Below are 20,220 nucleotides of genomic sequence, written 5' to 3' on the forward strand. Positions count from 1 at the left end.
TTGCTGGTCTTAAGGATGGAGAAAAATGATTTATTGGTTTCACTGAAAAACTGAGGTGAAGTTGATAGCACTCCAGCCTGAGAAGGACAGCGTAGCATGCACACCAGCCCACCGCCCCCAAATCATATTTTCTGTGTTTAAATGGATTGTGGTGAGGGGAAGCAGAGGGAAGCAGAGGACAAAGCTATGATGGCTTTGATCGAGCACAGACCACCTATGCAGCTGCTGGGTGCCACTGCCTGCCATGCACATTCTCAAACCTTTGTCATAATAGCTACCAGTCCCTGTAGCCAAGATAAAAAAGGAGATGGTGATTAAACATGTGATTGGATCCAGACATTTTAATCCTACCCCTGCTATCTGTCCATGCAGAGCAGGCTGCGAGCAGCCTGTGCCAGCAGCCCAGGGGTGACAATTTGCATGCGAACTGAACTCCTGTGCCATGCTGAGTGTACCCAACATCTGTTTGGTCCTCTGCTTTTCAAACTAATCTATGAAAATGTAGAAGGTAAAAGGCAAATTATCATGCCAAGGGCAGAGAGCAGACTGTTCCTTTTCTTTTTGTTGGAAATCTGTGTTGTAGCTATTGATAAATGTCACGACACCGCTGCCATCCCCCTGGCTTGCACTAACACACTGTTCTTTAAGATGCTGCAATTTTCAGGGCACTTTTTTCCTTCTCAATTTGATTTTGTCATAACTGGCTTAGATACGGTTAGAGAAAATCCTTCCCCCATCATCTTTCCCAGCCCTCAGACCCACCAGTCTACACCTAGACTGACATTTCTATTCTGATCTAGGTAGATGTAAAGGACAAAGGCTACCCAGCAGCTCCTCTTGAAGTCCCACCTTGCTCAAAAAGAAGGCAATGAATCACCTCAGGGGTACGGTTTTCCACCCTAATGGCAGAAAATTGAGGCCATTCCTCTTATCCATTAAGGAAGCTACTCCAACATGAAGCAGGTTGCTTCCAGGATAGCCCTAAAGTAGCACTGAGAGAGAGAGAAATAAAGGTACACTTCTGATGGTGATGAGGAAGGTTTCAAGAGTTTGGTTGGATTGTGAGTGAGGCAGTTACTGAGGAAGGGCAGCCCCTGTGAATGCAGCTCTGCTTTCAGCTGACACACACGAGTGCTGCTGTTTGCAGGGAGGCTGTGAAGTTGCCAACATGGTTCGCTGGCTTTCTGGTAGGGGCTTTGCCTAATCCATAGGCCTTTGGGTGCTTCTCCTCCTAGAGGAGGGAGAGCTGCCATACCTCTGTGTGAAGCAGCTCAGCACAGAGGCCATCTGCGTGTCCCAGCCTTCAGCCAGCACAGAAAGATGAGAAATGGCTCAAAATAACTGCTGAGGAAATGTTCCATGGATCCAGCAGCAGCTGCTGGTTTGCTGTGCAAGTGGCAGCAAAGGTTTGTTGCATATTGAAGATTGCCACAGCAACAGCTCTGGGTTACATCCCTGCAGCTCTCAGAGTCTGGTGCAGCGCAGCTTGCTTCCCTGCTTCCTGCGTCAGTGCTGCATTTGCCTCTGCACATTCCTGACACCCAGACTGCCTCTAGGAAGCACGTCTGTGTTTGATGGGCCTGTGATTCATTCTCATCCTTAGCATTTGGGATCTCGGTTTTCATTCTTCTTTTTGTGTTCATTTCTCCTTCAGCAGGGTTTGCAGTGAAAGAGAAATGATTGGTATTGTAGATACATGAATGTGCATGGTCTTTGCAGGAAAGCAGGGCCAGACTGTAAGAGTCTACTCCTGGTGTGAGGCAACAAAGATAAAATCACTTGCTGCTTGCCCAGACAGTACCAATCCTGGATGCAAATCACCTTGCGATTGCATCGTGATAACACCGGACTGCAGCTGGCCTATAACAATGACCCAAGGACCCAGCCATCACGCCTTCAAGACAGCTATCAGATACCCCCAGGAAGGGAAGGTGATGAGTCAATGGACTCTCCACGGTCTCCTGATGTGTGATAAGTGGGTAGGCAGGGAGATGGAGAGGAAGGAGGCGGAGGCCCCCCCGACTCCATCCAGACCACTGTCCAAACTCACATGAATACACAGAAAGACTTCCTGGGGAACGATACCTGGATACTTATGATTTCCTGGCTCCTGAATTCCTGAGGGACAATGCTTGGACACATACCTAAGGACTAAAAACTGTATAAAAGGCTTGACCACTACTGGCTCAGGGGGAAGAAAAACACGGAGGAAGAAAACCGCAGAGAGAACAACGCTGAAGGAGGACCATGCCGCTGAGAAGGAAGGAAGCAGACTGAACCCTCTCTCCGTGTCCTAAGTCCCGCTTGCTGCCACTCATGGAGCTGACCCACGCTGCCCAGAGGGACCTCATCTGTTCTCCAGCCAAAGCCTCAGCACCCTTTCTCTACAGACCCGGACTGCCCAGAGGGATCACATCGCATCTGCACTGGTTAGGCCGCACCTTGAGTACTGTGTCCAGTTCTGGGCCCCTCAGTTTAGGAAGGAGGTTGACTTGCTGAAGCGTGTCCAGAAAAGGGCAACAAGGTTGGTGAGGGGCTTGGAGCACAAGCCCTATGAGGAGAGATTGAGTGAGCTGGGGTTGCTTAGTCTGGAGAAGAGGAGACTCAGGGGTGACCTTATTGCTCTCTACAACTACCTGAAGGGGGCTTGTAGACAGGCAGAGGTTGGTCTCTTCTCCCAGGCAACCAGTACCAGAACAAGAGGACACAGTCTCAGGCTGCATCAGGGGAGGTTTAGACTGGAGGTTAGGAGGAAGTTTTACACAGAGAGAGTGATTGCCCACTGGAATGGGCTGCCTGAGGAGGTGGTGGGGTCGCCGTCGCTGGGGGTGTTCAGGGCGAGGCTTGACAGGATGTTTGGTGCCATGGTTTAGTTGATTGGGTGGTGTCAGATGATAGGTTGGACACGATGATCTCGAAGGTCTCTTCCAACCTGGTTAATTCTATTCTATTCTATCTCCAGCCAAAGCCTCAGCACCCTTTCTCTACAAACCTAGCATCTTTCCTCCACAGACTCAAACTGTCTTGGGGTGGGTGAGGGGTGTGGTAATATGATTCCTTTCCTCTTCTCTCTCTCTTTTCTCTCCCTCCCTCTCTATCTTCTCCCTCTCCCCTTCTTATTTCCATTTTCTCTATGTAATAAATAGTCTAGCTGTTGGTATTTTGGCCTCGTTTTGTGCCGTTAATTTCACAACACGGGAATATTCAAAAGAACTAGTCTCTTTCCCTCTCCGGACCGAGACACAGACCTCGGCAGGATCCTTCACTCTGAGTCTCCAGGCATCAGCCCACACAATGGAGAGAGGAACACAGGAAGGAGATCTGTCAGAAAAGTGCAGCTGAGCTGAGGGCAGCTCAGCCAGAGCCCTATGCTGTCTCCCTCATGCCTTTGGCTGCCAGAAGCTGCCGATAAGCATCTGAACACTGATGAGAAATCTGGGCACACATTCTGCTCCCCTAGGGGCTGCTGCACTCTGGTTACTTCACTGACTGTAGCCTGTGCTGCAAATTCATTTTCCATGGGCGTCAGTGTGAACTGCAGCGATTATGAAAAGTGAGCAGAAAAAAGACCTTTGAGTGCTGAGCACAGACTCGTTCCAGCTCACTGCAATGTGCTCATCACTGCTCTGCTGCCCCTTGCCAGGACTCAGCAGAAGGAGCAAAGGGTCATTTTTTAAATGGTATTTTTCTTGCAGGTGGTTTGGGTTTTCTCTCTGCTCCTAATTATTGATTACAAATTCAGAATTCTGTCCCTGTCATCTTACTAAAGACACCCCATGGTTTCGGTCAATTGCCTTGTCCAGCTCTGCTTAAAGATGTCAGAACAGCTCAGATTTCTTGCAGACTTGCAGGATAAACAGGGCTGGCTCTGAATTAAATGTAAAGAATAATGGAGAAAAAATATTTCTCACAAAATCTTCAGATCTCCTTTGCCTATCTTGAGTTTTTTGTTTTTTCTTTTGAGATATATGACATAGAAGAAGACCCAGACTTAGGGGTAGGAGGGCCATAATCTTCTCTCTTTTCCACCATTCTCCTGAACTGACTCAAATGCAGTGGTAGATCCCACAGCCTTCAGCTTTTGTAGGGGCTGTCCCACAAATCACAGTCCCTGCTTTCCAGACAGCACCACAAGATGTAGGATTTCTGCAGCTCAAGTATCTTCTCTCTGTAATTAGAAGTGACTGGTGGCTGTTTGCCGTGGTTTGCACCACTGCTGAGTCAAAGCCACAGCCAGGGGCAGAAGCCTTCTTAGCTTGGACGAGTCAAACACTTGGGCACCACAAATGACATTAAACCAGAAACATGCAGACAAAAGAGCTTGATTCACACACTCCTGTGGGTGTAAGAATGGCAGCCTTCAAACATGTCTGTGCCCACATGGCCACAAACTGTGCCTGCACAGACAGGACACTTCTGTCTTCAGTCTGGTGCAAAGGGACACCCCTCAGCAGCACCCCATCCTCTAGACCTCTTGGAGTGGTGGAACATCAGTGGCCCTCAGCCAACAGTGCTCTGGGGCTCTGGCCAGCACATTGCATCCAGAAGGGTGACCTTGGTGTGGCAGGGGAGAGATCTGCAGAACCAACACAGAGCTCAGGAGCTCCCACTCTGAGCCTGTGAAGCAGCACAGAACACACCACAGGATGGGGCTGAGCCCTGAGTGGTGTGTGAGAAGCTGCCGTCTGCAGTGTGAAGGAACAAGAGTACCTGTAGCTGTTTCTACCAGCTGCTAAAAATACCTCTGCTGAGATAGCTCCAGTGCCAGTGCAGGTAGGTGATCAGGAGGACTCTGCAGGCAGGCATCATTGTCCAAAATCAAAACCATGGCTCCAGCTAAACTTTCTGATATATCTTAAAGATACCCTGGTCCACCTCCCTCTTTGCTTTTGATAACTTGCAGCCTAGCTGAGGTGAAACTGTCTCTGCAGATCCTTAGTGCTGCAGTGGCACCAGCTACCACCAGCTGATCAGTGTGTTTCTCAGACACTTGCATTTTCAAAAAGCCACCACTCTTTGTGAAGCACATCATCATCGCCAGGCTAATTACACCCAAAGCCGACCCTTGGAAGGAGTTGAGGGCTTTCCTTCCATATAAGAAAGTGAGATGATTAAATGCCCTCCCAGTGTCTGTTTCTTTCAACAAGTGGATTTTTGCAGAGCTGTTACAGTCTGAAACATCCCAGATGGTGCTTTCCAGTTGCACTGGAGCATGTATTTTTTGGTAATTGCTCAGCTTACCTAATTCCCTTGATCCTGAAGTCTATTTTCTTGTAACAAACATGTTTTAAAGGAAAGCATCTGTTTTATGCAAAAACACACTTGCCATTTTGAAGGGGTTGGGATGTGGAAGATATAAGAAGCAGCATGATTTTGAAGACTTGGAGTGGCTACAGGGCTCATCTGGAAATTATAAGTAAAAGGCAAAGCTTGAGAAACTTGTAAGTAAGTGACAAAACTTGAAGGACTCTGAAAGCCAAGACTAGGCTGGGATGTGCAAAGGCAGTCTGTGAATCAGGCCCCTGTATGGGCTGGCACCTTAGCTTCTCTGCCCCAAACTGCTCACTATTTTCTTCAGAAATTTTATTATTTATCTTTTTTATCCCAGCAATGTGCCACAGGACCTCACTACAGATTCAGCCTAGCACCTCGATGCCAGCAGTTACTGCACAAGTGCTTAAGCAGGTATCTGGGAACTGACTGGAGCAGAGCTGCAGCAGCACTGTCGATAACCCCATGGCTGGTGGCCCAGGCACTGCATGGCACCCAAGCACAAAACCTTTTGGAAAGGGACCAGGCCAGGCCCTGGGACTACATGCCAAAGTCTTTCTGCCCAAATAAGATAGGTGGAGACTACAAAGGATTGTGCAGGGGAAGGGGAGCTTTTATCACCCTGGGAACAAGGCAGCTCTGAGGAATCATCCAAGGATAACTTCACTGAGCAGATGCCTCCCCTGGTGTGTGGACAGAACTCGCAGCGGCTCCTGAGTTGTCTCAAGGCTGCATGGCAGGTTTTAAAGCTTTGAAAGCTCTGGGATTTTTTTGCAGGAGAGGCTTTGCACCACTGCTGAGTGTGGAGGGCCAGTGTGGGAAAGCGGAGGCGGGGGGCTGTGCCAGAGACATGCAGACAGCAGGGTGAGCATCAGCCAGACACGCTGGCACTGCACAGCTGCCTCTGGCTGCTCGGGACAAGGACTCCTGGGCTTCAACATTTAAAAAAAAAGAAAAAGGAATGGAGTTGGAGGGATGGAAACCCTTTAGAGTCCAGCAAAAGCCCTGATCTATCCTATTTGTACTCTCCAGTGGCACTCCTATTTGTACTCTCCAGTGGCACTCAGTGCAGGAAGATCAGGTGGTGGCTGGCACTGGGCTGTCCCAGAACAAGTTGTAAGCTAATGACAGGAGGTTCCAGCTTTCAGGTTTGAATCAGAACGAGCTGAATGACAAATGCCACACTCAAACCCTTTGCCCATGCATTTTACTACTTCACAGTGAACAAGGCAGAGGGGAAGCATAATGCTTGAAACTGAATGTGCATTCTTTGGTAATTGGTTATTCAGTGACTAGTTTGGTGATCCAGGGAGTCCTGCTGAGTATTCTCAGCTTCAGTGCAATGCTAACTTCACTGGCGAAGATGTTAGCACATCACAATAAAATGCCACATGCTGGTGTTTTGGGCTGTTGCTCTTGGGTTAATTAAGAGAAAAGGTATCAAACTAACTAAAATTAGAAATCAAATCCCACTTTTCCTGCATCCACACAAATGCTATATTGTGTATTTCCTTTATCAGAACCAAACTGCACAAGGCTGCTTTTGTCTGTGCGGTGACAACAGACACAGAGATCACTTTAGGAATCCGGTCACAGTTCTGTGTGTCTTTTGTGCTATTTACCCTGTGGTCTCCACCATCACAAATGAGGTATGAGGGACTTACATGGTCTTCAGCATATAACCCATAAGTCAGAAAAGTTTCTCCCAAGGTTGCCCTGAGGACTCAAGCCAAATGTCAAACCCAGCACCCAACAAATGGCTTCCTTCATCGCTTCATCGTCAAAAAAAAAGGGGGTTCATTGTACCAGAGGTCCACGTGCCCGAGCACAGAAACAACAAACCAGGGACATGCTGGCAATGCTGGGATTTGCATGCTTCTGCAGTTCCCATCAGGGACACTTCTGGCCTCACTTCATGTGGCCTATGACTTGTCCACCCCTCTGGTATCCTGCAGCATCCACGGCCACTTTTCTGATGTCTGCAGAAACTCTCAGCAGACATCTCAGCCCACCCCTCTGTAACTCCACAGCAGTAAAGATGAGTCTGGCAACAATTTGGCCTGTGCTGGAGACCCTGTGCATCAGGCTGGTCGCCAAGAATGATGATGTCCTGTCCTGACAGTGTGCCAAAGGCTGCAGCAGTGCGGGCAAGGTACCACCGTCGGCAGCAAATGGACTGTCCATGGTCACGTGGGAGCCCCAGTTTATGGCTCTGGCTGGTTAGGGGAGGGCTGGCTGCTTTCACAGGACACAGATGTGCATCCAAATTCCCCCAGCACCACTGAGGCTGATTTCATCTGGTTTCAAATACCTGAAGTGCAAAGACATTGCTCCTTGTGTAAACATCCATTAACTCTAATGCATGCCTGGACCTGCCCCAGAAAGCATGAAGAAGGAAAACACAATAAATGCTGTTTGAAACCACAGTCCACCTCCAAAGCTGTGGAACAGAAATGGAGTGGTCTCAAAATACTGCTTAGGCCAGCTTCTGAGGCAGGCTGAAATCTACATCTGGGCAGGTGACACCTGAGCTTCCACAGATGTGATCTATCTTGCAGCATCTCCCAGATGAATCTTTACTAATTAACTGAATGTCTCCTGTGGGTCATATTTTATGGATCTCTTTTTCATTGCCATTTTGGACTGGCCCTAACTGCCCTGCACCCTTTCTGAAGGCCGGAGTGAGGAGATGGAACCCTTGCTCCTAACAGGAAATCAGGAACAACCACTGCTTGGGTCCAGGTTTGCAGGGAATTCTGCATCTGCTGATCTTGACCTGGCTTTCATCTAGGAAAGTCAAAATACTGTTTTCCCATTCTGTATGGCTATGGCATACAGAATGGAGATTGTACTTCTGAAAACTTTCCTAGAGGCAAAACATGTCACTGTTATTGTTCCCTGCCTATCCATCACACTGCCTTTTCAGCAAGGAAGAAAATCAGATTTGGAGGCAGCTTTGGCTCAGCCTGCTTTTGGCAACCTGTTCCAACTGCTCCTTGTTTTTATTGTTATTATTATTTCAACAGTGTTTCTCATTACTTTATAGCTTACAATTCCATTTTGTGTTTCTGTATCTTGCTGAGCCCTGTGTTAAGCTTGACTGATTGATAATCCTCCAGAATGTCACTGTAAACCATCCCTTTAGTCCAGTGGGACCTTCCTGGCTGAAGGACAGTGGCAGGCATGATCAGAGACATTACTCCTGTGATTTATGGATGTCAGTGAGTTATGCTAAAACCAGTCCAGTACACTGATGCTTCAAACACACACACTCCAGGTCACAGCAGAAAATGAGGACTTCTACCCCAAGATTTATAACCTCTTTCATATTGAGACGACTCAGTTCCATATTTTAGCTATTACAGATTTTCTGAAGCCCTTTAGCTACAGGAGAGAAACTTGCTCAGATTTGCAAAGTATCTTTTTACTCTCCTGGCTGCTTTGAACCTCCTGTTAGACTTGCACATGCACAGAGCTGTAGCTTCCTTTGGTTCCCAAGATCCAAGACCTTTTGAGTTGATCTATACTAAGCTTGCAAAAACCATTAAGGGAACCCTTACGTACAAGACTGGCACACGAAACTATCAGCACACCTCTTGAAACATCCCAGCATTTTCCCTTATCCATCCTCTGCCTTCCCAAAAAAATGTGTGGAAGCAGATAAACCTTGAAGGAACGTCAATCAAAACAGGTGAAGTTCCTTGAAGAAGCAGATGCACAGCCTTCTTGATCTCTTTCCATATCACATTCAAACACAGGAGTCCACAAGTGCAGAATAAGGCACTGCAGTTCTGTGAGGTTTGTTTAGTCCATGATCTGTTCACTGGGATGTTGTTCACATGTTCCTGTGCTGGGTTTTCCAAGGAGCTTGCCTAAGGAGGGACAAACCATGCTGATTTCTATACAGCAGATTTCGGTCCTTAATCAGTGGAAGAAGTTATTGCAGTGGTCTGGTACAGCACAGTGATGGAAGAAGGAGCAGAAATGATGAAACACAAAACTCAGTGAAATTAAAACGGGGGGAAAATCCACGAGTTTTGTGAGCTCATTGTTGAAAAGTCTGTCAGGAGCAGATGAAGCTGAATAGGTCAAGTACAGGTCAGAAATAGTTCAGCTTGCACTGCTTTTAAGTTTTATAGAGACAGCCTTCATTTGTCAGAAAGTCAATGGGACAAGAACATCCTGTAAAAGCTTTGGGTCGGCCAGGCTTCTTCCACTACAGAGACAGTCTCCCAAAGGGACCCAGACACCAAGTTCTGCATGGTTGTGGAACAGGATGGTGCAGCAAAAAGACAGCAGGCATGGAGTGAAATCTCCCTGCTCTGTGATTGGCAAAAGTTGTCCTTTTGGCCTCGTACCTGATGCACCCATACAGCCAGAAGTGTCTGAGTTCAGGCAAAAACCTCAGGTGTGAGCCAGCCAATTTCTCCAAGGCAGCTCAGCCAAGGCACACAAGAAGAGCCTCCCTTCTCCCCACTGTAGCACAGCCTGTCTGTCCTCTGGCCCAGTGCAGCCCCCATGGCTGTGAAGCTTTCTAACCCTGTCTGAGCTTGTGGAGAAAGCTGGAGAAGTTGCCCAGCGCTGAGGCATCCCTACACTTGGAACAAAGGTCCTAAACAAAACTTGACATTATTTTTTGCAGCTCAGTTGAGACCTAGGACAATATATTTCTGCAAATCCCTTGGAGGAAGCCTTCATGTGAGAGACAGTGATGGAGCAAAACACAAAGGGAAAGCGTGAGCCGGAATAAGATCACATAAAGCCTTGGGTACACTTGAGGGAGTGGTGTGAGGGAGTGGTGTGGCTCAGTTGGTAGCACATAAGACCTTTAATGGGGAAGGTCATGAGTTCAAGCCTGCAGTGGGCACTAGTGTCCTCCCTACTCTAGTCATGAGGTCTGTGGTGACAGGTTGGACTCGATGATCTTTGAGGTCTCTTCCAACCTTAGTGATACTGAATACTGAAAAAGCTCAGCTGTTGTGTCAGCACCGCTTGGGGGGCAGAGGTCCTGCGGATTTCCACACCAATAGCGCACACTCAATGTCCCTCCAGGGTGATAAACCTCTCTCTCACAGGGCCAGCTTAGACATGAAGAGGGGCCTGTGCAGCTGACAACCAAGTGCCACTGGAGCTCTGGGTTCATTTTAATGAGATTACGCTAGGAAGGATAAAGGTGCAGGGCTCTTGTGAAGAGCACCACTCGTGCCATGCAGCACAGATTTCACCATGGGTGCTGCACAGAGAGACACGGACCCTGCACCTGCACATGTCTGCAGAGCACTTGGTGATAGACACAGTCTCCTGACAGGCACTCAAGGCTCTGAAGTGCCAACAAATATTTGCACTGCTGTGGAAAGAGCTCCTTCACACAAGGAGGGGAGGAAGCTTTGGAGGGCAAAGTAAATAAAAAACCCACTGTGTGTGTTGTGTTGCTTCTGGGCTCCACACTCTCTTTGCTTTGGCTGAAATCCAGGCTGAAGTCCCAGCACTCTATGAAGGTGGGAAAAAGCTGTCTGTGGAACTTAGTCTTTTATGCCCTAGACTAGAGCTGTATGCAAAGCAGGAAGGTTGGTCCATTTTTCAGTGGAATACTGCTTTGCAAACAAATTCACACTAATGAAACTCTGTTTGCTTTCTGGAGAAAAGAATTATAAAGACCAACTCCCTGTCACCGCTGGCTGCAACAAGTCACCAGATCTGGTGAAAGTGGTGATTTCACGCACTGCTCCTTACCGATCCACAATCATCTGCTACAAGACAAGACAGAGGAGAGCTGCTGGCAGGGTGGAAAGCAAAGAACCAGTGAGAAAAGGAAAGCACAATTGAAGAAAGCTCCAGTGGTACTGGGTGGCTGTACCTACCAGGGAATCTGCTAAAAGAAACCACCCAAACAGAGCCAGCACCCTCAGCTCAAGACAATGAACACTGCAACTGAGAAATGGGGAGGATGGTGGCTTCCCAAACAGTGTCCTGGTGCTCTGCATGTGGACTGCATGTATGAAGCATGAACACAGCATGCAGTCTGGGCAAGCTCTCTAGATCTGCACCACAACCCCCACAAGACGGTGAACCATGACAATGTCCTACCATGATTCATTGGAGAGCAACATTCCTCCCTGCAGTGCACAGCCCACTCAGAAAAATAAAACAAGAGAAACACAACCCCCATGGGACTCTGAGGCAATACAGGACAAGAAACGAGTCTTGGTTTTCAGAAGTTTCATTTTTTGATCCCAAGAAACAAAAATGTCCACAGAAAGCAGATGCTCTTTTAGTGACAAATCATGTCCCACCCACAACCCAACTCCTCATCAACCTCATTTATGCGAACGATCTGACTGGCTGGTGAACTTCAAGCTCATTGTCTCAAGAGCCCAGATTCCCTCATGGTGTGGATCTCAGAGTCCTGCTGAGCTCATCACTGAGTTTTCACCAGCTCTGGCCCTACACCCAGTCACAAGTGAGTGCAGGAAAACATCAGTTTTAATTGTCTGTGGCACAAGAGAGATCCCTGCTGCTGAAGTGCAGCTATTCAGCCACAGTTTGGCTGATGCCAGTAAGCACAAAATAGTATCAACAGTCTTCCTCACAAGAGTTAAACAATGCATAAAAGGACTAAAAACCCAAGCTCCAGCAGAGTATTTCTAACAACAAACTTCTGAAATCTTAAAGTGCTTCTCCTTTAGGTGCTTACAAGAGAGAAGAGCTAGCAAATGAAAGGGGAAGAATAAAACAAGCTTGGAGAGCGCAGCCTGAGGCTGTAATCTGCTTTCAAGAGCAGACATTAAAAGGAAACCTCAGCAAAGCCTTCAAAGGCCAGGTGAATGAGTATAAAAGCCATCCCTGCCGGGTTTGATGCAGGGCCCTGGCATGGCTCTCAGAACAGGTTTCATCAGCTGCAATTGAGTGGAGGTGGAGGGGACCATTCCCACAGCCTCCCTCCTCAGGCTGGAGAGCCTCCAGACCAGGGAGCACACAGGTGATGGCCAAGCCTCCGTCAAAGGGGGGAAGCCTGAGCAGGAGCCCTGGGTTTGCGCTGCTGGCCACGCTCGCAGAGCGCCCGCGAGGACATGTCCTTGGAAAGCCATCCTCATGTGTTTCCAACTTCCTGAAGAATGCTTGTAAAATACGGCTGAGCCACATTACCCTTTGTCCTGCACTTTTATTCCACTAATGGACAAATTGGGAGAAGGCTGAGAACAAATGTGCTATTAATTACCCAAATGGCTTTTTAATAGAACCTTGGATGATTGTGCAGCCACTAAACATTGTCCAGAAATTTCTTAATAATGCTGGGGACCGAAACATTCCTTGGGAGAGAATAAAGATGCCATTGAGCAGGAGGGGAGGCTCTGTCAGGTTAGTTTAAGAAATAGCAGACAAAGGGTGTGCATTGTGTGGCAGGAACGACAGCCCCTCTCCGAGCTGTCCGGCTCCTCCAGCAATGACAGATTTTCTAATTCACTGCAGATTCTCATAAGAGTGGGTGGTCAGTCCTGGGACCCAGACAGTGGGGCCATTGATAGTGGGTGGGAGAGACCTAAGTCAGAATTAACCTGGGCTGATTTAATACAGCGGAGAGTCTTAGCATCAGCATAAAATTAGGATTACTACACTAAATGTTAGGTCAGGATGTTAAATCCTGCTGCTGAAAGACCTACAGGCAGCCAGCCGAGGCTCAGGGTGAGGACTGCAGTCAGTTGGGGCTGGGCTGAGCCACGCATGTAGCCTTGAGAAGCTGAAGACACCTTCATGGCTTCTCTGCAAGCAATAACTTCAAACATCCACATTTTTTATGTTTGTGCTAATCTTCCTTTCACCTGACATTACAAGGGATAAGGCAGTAACTGGCTCAGGCTTGTCCCAGCTTCCTTGGAATGATCTCACAGAGAAGAGCAGTTCCCTGTGTCTGCTGTGTCCTGAAGCTCCCTTCTTCATTCTCTTTCACAGAAGGGTTTTGATACCCCAAAAGCTGTGTGGAAAATTATCCTACCCACTGTCACTGCAGTGCTTCGGGCAACAGGGTTTGAACTCGGGAGGAAGGGAATTGTAGGTCAAGGTGCCACTTGTAAAATACATTCATGTTTCTTTTTTCCCCATGACTGAGCCCATCCAATGCAGCCTTCACAGGCCAGGGCAAAAATCTCCTAAGAAATTCTTGATGAAGCCTAAGCATCCTCTGGTGAGCACAGCAAAGCAGCTGTGACCCCTTCTGCATTTCAGAAGCTGACACATCCCCCAGCACCTGCTGTATTTTTAGAGACACACACCCTTCACTCTCAGATGTTAGCAGTGCACAGGGCAAGGGGCTGAAACCAAACCCATCCTCTGAAACAAAAGGAGGCTTCCCTGCCAGAGCTGCTCGTTCCTCCAGAGCACACTAAGGGCAGGTTATGTTTTCACTTAAGGAGCTCAACCAAAATGACTCAAGCACTTTTACTTGTACTGGTCTTACCCACCTGGGGTTGTCACCCTGCTGCTACAAGAGGCACCCCAACACATGCTGCTCTCACTACCACAGCTGCTTTGATGCCCACAGACTGCACCACGCTAGCCCTGCCTGAGCAGCATGTCCTGCACTGGCAAAAGGCTCTGCTGCAGCCCTTTTCAGGGGTGAAATGTGCCCTTCTTCAAGGCAGAGCTCAGTGAAGAACCTCGGACTAACTGAAATGTGGGTCCCCCAGGAACGTGCTGGGTTCCCAGCTGAGCTCTCAGCATCAGGAAATCCCAGTTCACCGGCTTCACTGGGAAAAGGCTGAAACTCAGTAATTTTACACAGATTAGCTGTCTCTGCTAAAACAACCAGTGCTGAGGATCTAGACAGGGAAACCAAGGGTGCATTCCACCTTTTTAGGCAGGTTGTACGATTGCTCTTTAGCTTTCAGAAGCAGGTCAGTGTCATGACAAGCTGGCCTCCAGTGGGGATTTTACAGGGCTCACCACAGTCCACAAGATCCAACAAAGCAGGAGGCAAAGGCTGTGCCAAGTGCTTCACCTGATGGTCCCAGAGGTGATCCACAGGCATCTGCACTGCCCTTCCCAAGATGCTAGGCCAGGGTCAGAATGTGGTAAAGAGCCTCCCCTCTTCTGGCTTTAGACACTTAAATCTGACTCTCCAACATCTGGTCACTGGGGGTTTCATTTAGTTGCAGCATACCAGGGGGATAAGCAGGGAAGCTGCCCATGGGCTTCAGTGCCAGAGCTCCTTCCAGATGAACAGGAGGCCCTTTAGCTTCCAGCCTCTCTCCAAGCCTGTGACAAAAAGCCTGTCAAAGCCTGCCAGTACCTAGAGTGTCAGAGCAGACATGATTTAAAATTCAGGCAATCTAAAGATTCTTACCTTAACTCTCTTCTGAGCCCAATACAAACTGTATGAAAAATCCCTCCACAGAAATTTTAAAAAAGGGGAAAAAAGAGCAAAAATAAAATCCAAGAATCAATAAGGACAAAACAGCTCTGGACAAAAGTAGATCTTGTGCTCAGTCCTTAAGTGTTAGTGCTGAGCAGAGAGCTGCCTCCCAGTGACAGGTACTGGCACAAAAATGGGAACTTAAGCTCAAAGAAGCATCAAGGAAAATACCTGCAGAGTGTCAGCTTTTCTTGCAAGGACAACATTGCTGCTAATGTAGAAACCAAGATGAGACATGGGGTCAAGACAGGAGCTGCCTTAGCTCTAAACATGCTGGCAGTGTAACAAGCTAAGCTTGCTGTCTGCCAAGAAATACCTGACCAATACAGGCTAATATCCTTTCTTGTTTTCTTTTGGACATATTTTTGTAATTGCTTGTCCTCAGGTACAAAGATGCTTAGGGGAAGTCATTAATCTTTCATGAGACTATTCTACCATTTCTTAATTCTGAACAATAAAAGCCTGGAAAGGTTTGCATTCCCATGTCACTGTCTACTTCAAGGGAAAGGAAGTTTTAGTGGAAGATAAATCTGATCAAATGATAGAAAGAGATAATGAAATAACTGTGTTAAAGAGAGTAGTGTAACTGAGAGGGGAAAAAAGCCGTTGAACTTCACTCTTTTTTTCTGTCCTACAAGACCAGATGGGCTCTGCAAACATCACGAAACCTCACAGCTGAAAGAGCCCAGGACTTTTCATCCTACTCTTCCTCCACCCCCTCATCTCAACTCACACATTCCCCTCTTTTCCACCAGATACAGAAGATAAAAACACTTCTTGTTCACTGTTTGAGGCAGGTGTGGTTGAGCTGAGTGCAGAGGAGGTATCCAGCTGGAGGGACCCACTGGCCAGATGCCCCATGCAGGCTGCTCAGACACCACCTGCTTGCAAAGAGCAGACGGAGAAGGGAGCAAACCTAAGCCTAATGGCCACAGACCTGAGATCTGCTGCTGCTCTGGTGGCTGTGTGGGTGCTTCTAGAGCTGGTTAGTCCCCAAACCACCATAAGTCAAAGAAAAGAGGGTATCCAGTGTGCTGAGTGTGACTCTGGGCTGTGATGAGACCATTCCAGACAATCAGGGGAAATCATCCAAGTGGTGCTCATGGCACCGGTGCAGAATGACAAACAGCATCCAGGAGCATGGAGGAGCATCCACAAAAGGTACAAACCACTGTACAAGTGCCTTCTGAGCCAAAGTCTCTGTTGAAGGAAGGCTTAGCTAGTGAGATCACAATCATGAGAGCACCGAGATGATTTATCCTCCTCTTGTGATTCTGCCTCGCTGTGCAGCAGCACCATGCAGTTGGTGTCCCCGTACATCACAGCCTGTTCTGCAGAGGGTCTGTACAGAGTGTCCTGTGCTGTTCTCTAGAGCATGCCACAGATGTGGTAACCACTTGAACATTATTTGATCTGAAAGCAATTATTAAGCAATTATTAAGTGATTACAACACATTGCAATGCTTATGGCCTGCACGGGTGGTTCCCCTGACCAGGACAGGCTGTCGGCTACACCCAGACACGGCTCCACGCTCAGACAGCCCTGGGGCAAGCAGCATCTTCCCCTCAGAAGCAGCGAAGCTGCTCTGTGCATGCTCACAATCCCGAGATTGTACTCACAAAGCTAGTTTGAGTAGGGCTGGGCAGAAATAATCACCCTTTTGAAATGTCTCGGACCCCTTTGTCACCGACATTTAGATGAATTAGCCCCTACGAGGCCTCCCCCCTCCGCTGAGCACTAACCTGAGCCCGGGGCTCATTTGCTCTTTTTCTGCCCCAGTTCCCGTGGATGGAACAGCACTCCAGCCCCAGCAGGGAAAGGCACTCCTCTGCTCCGGGTCCTTGGCAAACTGACAAAGTGGAACAAACACAGCGTCCACGGGTTTGGGGCCAAAGCACAGACAGAGCCTGCCTGGTCTCAGCTACATTTCCACAGCTCCCAGCGCAGGCGTTTGGAGACCTGGCTGGATCTCTCGTGTCGTTAGACAGTGTGCAGATACAGCCCAGCACTTGTGACGTTACCACTGCCCTGTGTCTAAAGGGTCACTGACATAAACAAAATGTCCTTATACAGTAAATTTGGCAACAGCTGTTTTGGAAAATTTGTCTTTTCACATTTCTTTCCAGCCTTCCCATCTGTGAAGAGCTACCCCCCATTCCAGCTCTGCCTGTCTGAGATCTGAGATCATCTGTGCCAGGGTGCTTTTGAGGCACGTTCCAGACAGGTATCATCTACCTATTCTGTGCTCAGGCAGCATCAGGAAAACCTGGGATGAGGTCCAGAGAAGTCGTGGCTCAGAAAGCATCGCCCTGCTTCAAATGAGTGACCAAACATTCAAACAGCAAGAAGCAGAAGCTAGAACTAAAAAAACCCATCACTTGCCCAGCAAAGGTCACCAGGGGAGCTGGAAGGCTCCATACCAGACAAGTGCCATTCACAGAGTGACCCTCTTCTTCTTGTCAGAGTTGGATTACTCCCTTCCACTGTCACTGTAAGAAAATGTCCTGCAGGACCCATCTGTAAGGGAGAACAAGAGCGTTTTCCTCTCTCTGGTGCTTCACAGAGCATTTCTCTGTGAGAAGGCTCAGCCAGCTTCCATCCTCTTTTTTTTAAATTATATCTTTGACTATATATTGAAAATACTTTTATATATATATACATATATATTATATATATATGTATTTTATATATATATAATATATATATGTTTTATATATATGTGCATGTATGCGTGTATTTTAAAACATAGCTTTCACTCTCTTAAGCCACTACAGTCATTGACTGAACCATGAACTTTGCATGTATGAGAGCTGGTGGCCCAGATTTGAGTCTAGTACTTAAGGTACAGATAAAGGTACTGCAATGGCTAGTGCATTTCCCTTTGTTTTACCTGTGCCAGGCCATAAATGGAACTCTTTATACACCAACAGTGGGCTCAGCTTTCTAAATGGTAAAAAAATATTTCCTATAACTGTGGCCCAGTAGTCTAAGGTCTTCTCCATGTCACTTTATCTGTGTAATCTGATCTCCTGCTTCAGTTAATGTCTGCCCCATTTTTGTGACTCCCTTACTTCACTAATGTTTGTAAAATAATGACTTTAGGTAACAATCAGCAGCAGCTGCATATAAACTACTTTTGTTTCAAAAAGAAATCCCTACAGAAGTTGCTTGTTGTCTGATTTTACTCCTCAGGGCCAAGGTCTGGCTGTTGTGACACCACATGTGCTAAAGGAATTTATCTGGGATGCGAGGCAGCAGCATCATGCAGAAGAAAAAAAAAAGTAAATTATTAGAAATTCCATCAAGTTATGTGCTTTGGTGCTGCACAAGAAAATAACATGACACTTGTGGTCCATTCCCTGTGAGGTGTTTGGCCTCTGTTTATGTCTTTTCAGTACCAGCTCTATAACAACGGCACACAGCAGCCCCTGCACTGGGTACGAGACACAGGTGGACTGTTTCTCCTGAGTGCTCCTTGTACATTTAGCTGTTGCCATAGAAAATCCTTTCTGAACTGGCACTGCCTTTCTCTGACAAGACCTCAGGCTCTGGGCTCCCCTTGAGAAGATCTGAGCTGCTTTACCTTTACTTCCATCACTACCAGAGTGAGTGCATCACAAGCAGCTGATCAGAAGCTCCCCTGTGCTCCACAATTGACCACAAAGTCTTCAGAGTTCTTTTACAAATCCTGTGGAAAGCAGAGGTAATATTGATGCATGGGAGACCAAGCCCAGGTCTGTTTCTGGAGGTAAGCGGTCAGGACAATGTCTGGCTGTTGGGCTTTCAGGCTGTACCTGGATCCTGAAGAGCAGAAGCAGCTCTTGCTGAAGCCAGTGAGTCCTTGTTGAATCACCATAGCAACTGAAATCTCAGCAGAGCGAAAACAGACAGCAAATTGTCTCCACCTTTTCCTGGTCCTTATGGTAGTTGCCTGATCTTTAGCAGAGATGCTGCTGGAGTCCATCAGGGTGCAGAGAGGTGGAATGTGTCCAGCAGCAGGCATGGTAATCCGTTCCAGACCCGTGTGTAATGCAGGGAAACAGGTGCAAGCAATTGTGCTGCTGTCAGAGCGCCACTGCCATCGCTGCTGAGGTCTTAATCGGCACCGTGGCAGTGCTGCCACCGCCAGCACATCTGCAACCCTTTGCTGGGTGCTTCCTGAGAACATCATGGGAAACTCAATTGGGCATGATTGCTGCCATTTCCCCTTTCCTGCTGGAAACCCAGAGAGCTGACAAACCTCAGTAACTGCTAAGAGCTCACTGTTCTTCCTCAGATGCCACACAGGGCAGGTGTGACGAGGACACAGCACATCCCTCCAAGCACACCCTGCAGCTGACTCCTTCATGAGACTTTTGCAGGTAAAGGGGTTGCTGCTGCTTCACTTCATAACACCCTGGTAACAGTTCAGCCTCAAACATGTTCCCACCATGTCTACTGAACTCCAGCAAACCATTCAGCAAGTTTCCTTGCAGGTAATCATCTGAAACAATTTCTAGGCTGTATCATAGCTTCGTGTGCAATGCTGTCAGCTAACAGATGATCCAGCTCCTCTCTCTTCTCACAGCAAACAGGAACACAACCACACACACCTAACATGCAGCCTCCCCACAAAACAGGACCTTGACCACACAGGCTGGGTCCTTCTCTTTCTCTTCCACCAGGTTACACCAGCTTGAGGGTTGCAGGTTGATATGATCTTCAGTAAGATTAGTGTATTCTGCTCATTTAAAGGTCAGTTTATTTTTACAGCAATAACATGGGGTTTGCATCTCTACAGCCAACTTGTTTCAGGTGCAAATTGTATCTTCTCAGGGGGATGCTCAGAACCCTTGGGTTTAGGGCTGGGGCTGGTGTGTATGGCAGTTCTACAGATTTGATTTTTATACATACACACATGCAGACACATGCATTAATTTTATACATCATTGACAGAAATAATAAACTTCCTTAGATATACTCAAAAGTAGCCTCCAATGCCTTTCTAACGTCCCTGTCAGCAACCCCAGTGAGTATTCCCGCTTCCTTCATCTGACCTCAGAGAGGTCTCTGTAGGACAGAGGATGTAACAGGGCTCACAGATGCCAAGTGGCTGGCACCTTTCACATGCTAGGAAACAGGAGGTGCTCTGGGATGAGGAGTGGCAGCACTTCTTTGCATCTACAGTTCACACCAACCGCTTTTAAGACTGTTGTAGGAGAGCATAGCTGCAGCCACACCGACTAAATGATCTCACTAATGAACTCAGTTTTACCTCTGTCACTCAAAAATATGCTCTGCCACTTGTTTTCTTATTTTCTTTTCAGGAAGTTCCCACAGATCCTGTCTTGACTGGGAATCTGCAAGGTGATCTCTGTGGTCCTGGGAAGCTCACAGCATGCAGGTCATAAGGAAAGCACTAACTCTGGGTTTGTCTGAAATGTTTTCAGAGTCAAAGTTCTTCCTCTCCTCTTATTTTCAACTTACAGATTTTTCTGTATTGCCATTTCTTCCCATTGGAAAGATTTAACTGCTAGTGGAAGCCCTTTGGAGCACCTGG

Source organism: Dryobates pubescens, chromosome 3, assembly GCF_014839835.1.
Source record: "Dryobates pubescens isolate bDryPub1 chromosome 3, bDryPub1.pri, whole genome shotgun sequence".
NCBI classification, from domain to species: Eukaryota; Metazoa; Chordata; class Aves; order Piciformes; family Picidae; genus Dryobates; species Dryobates pubescens.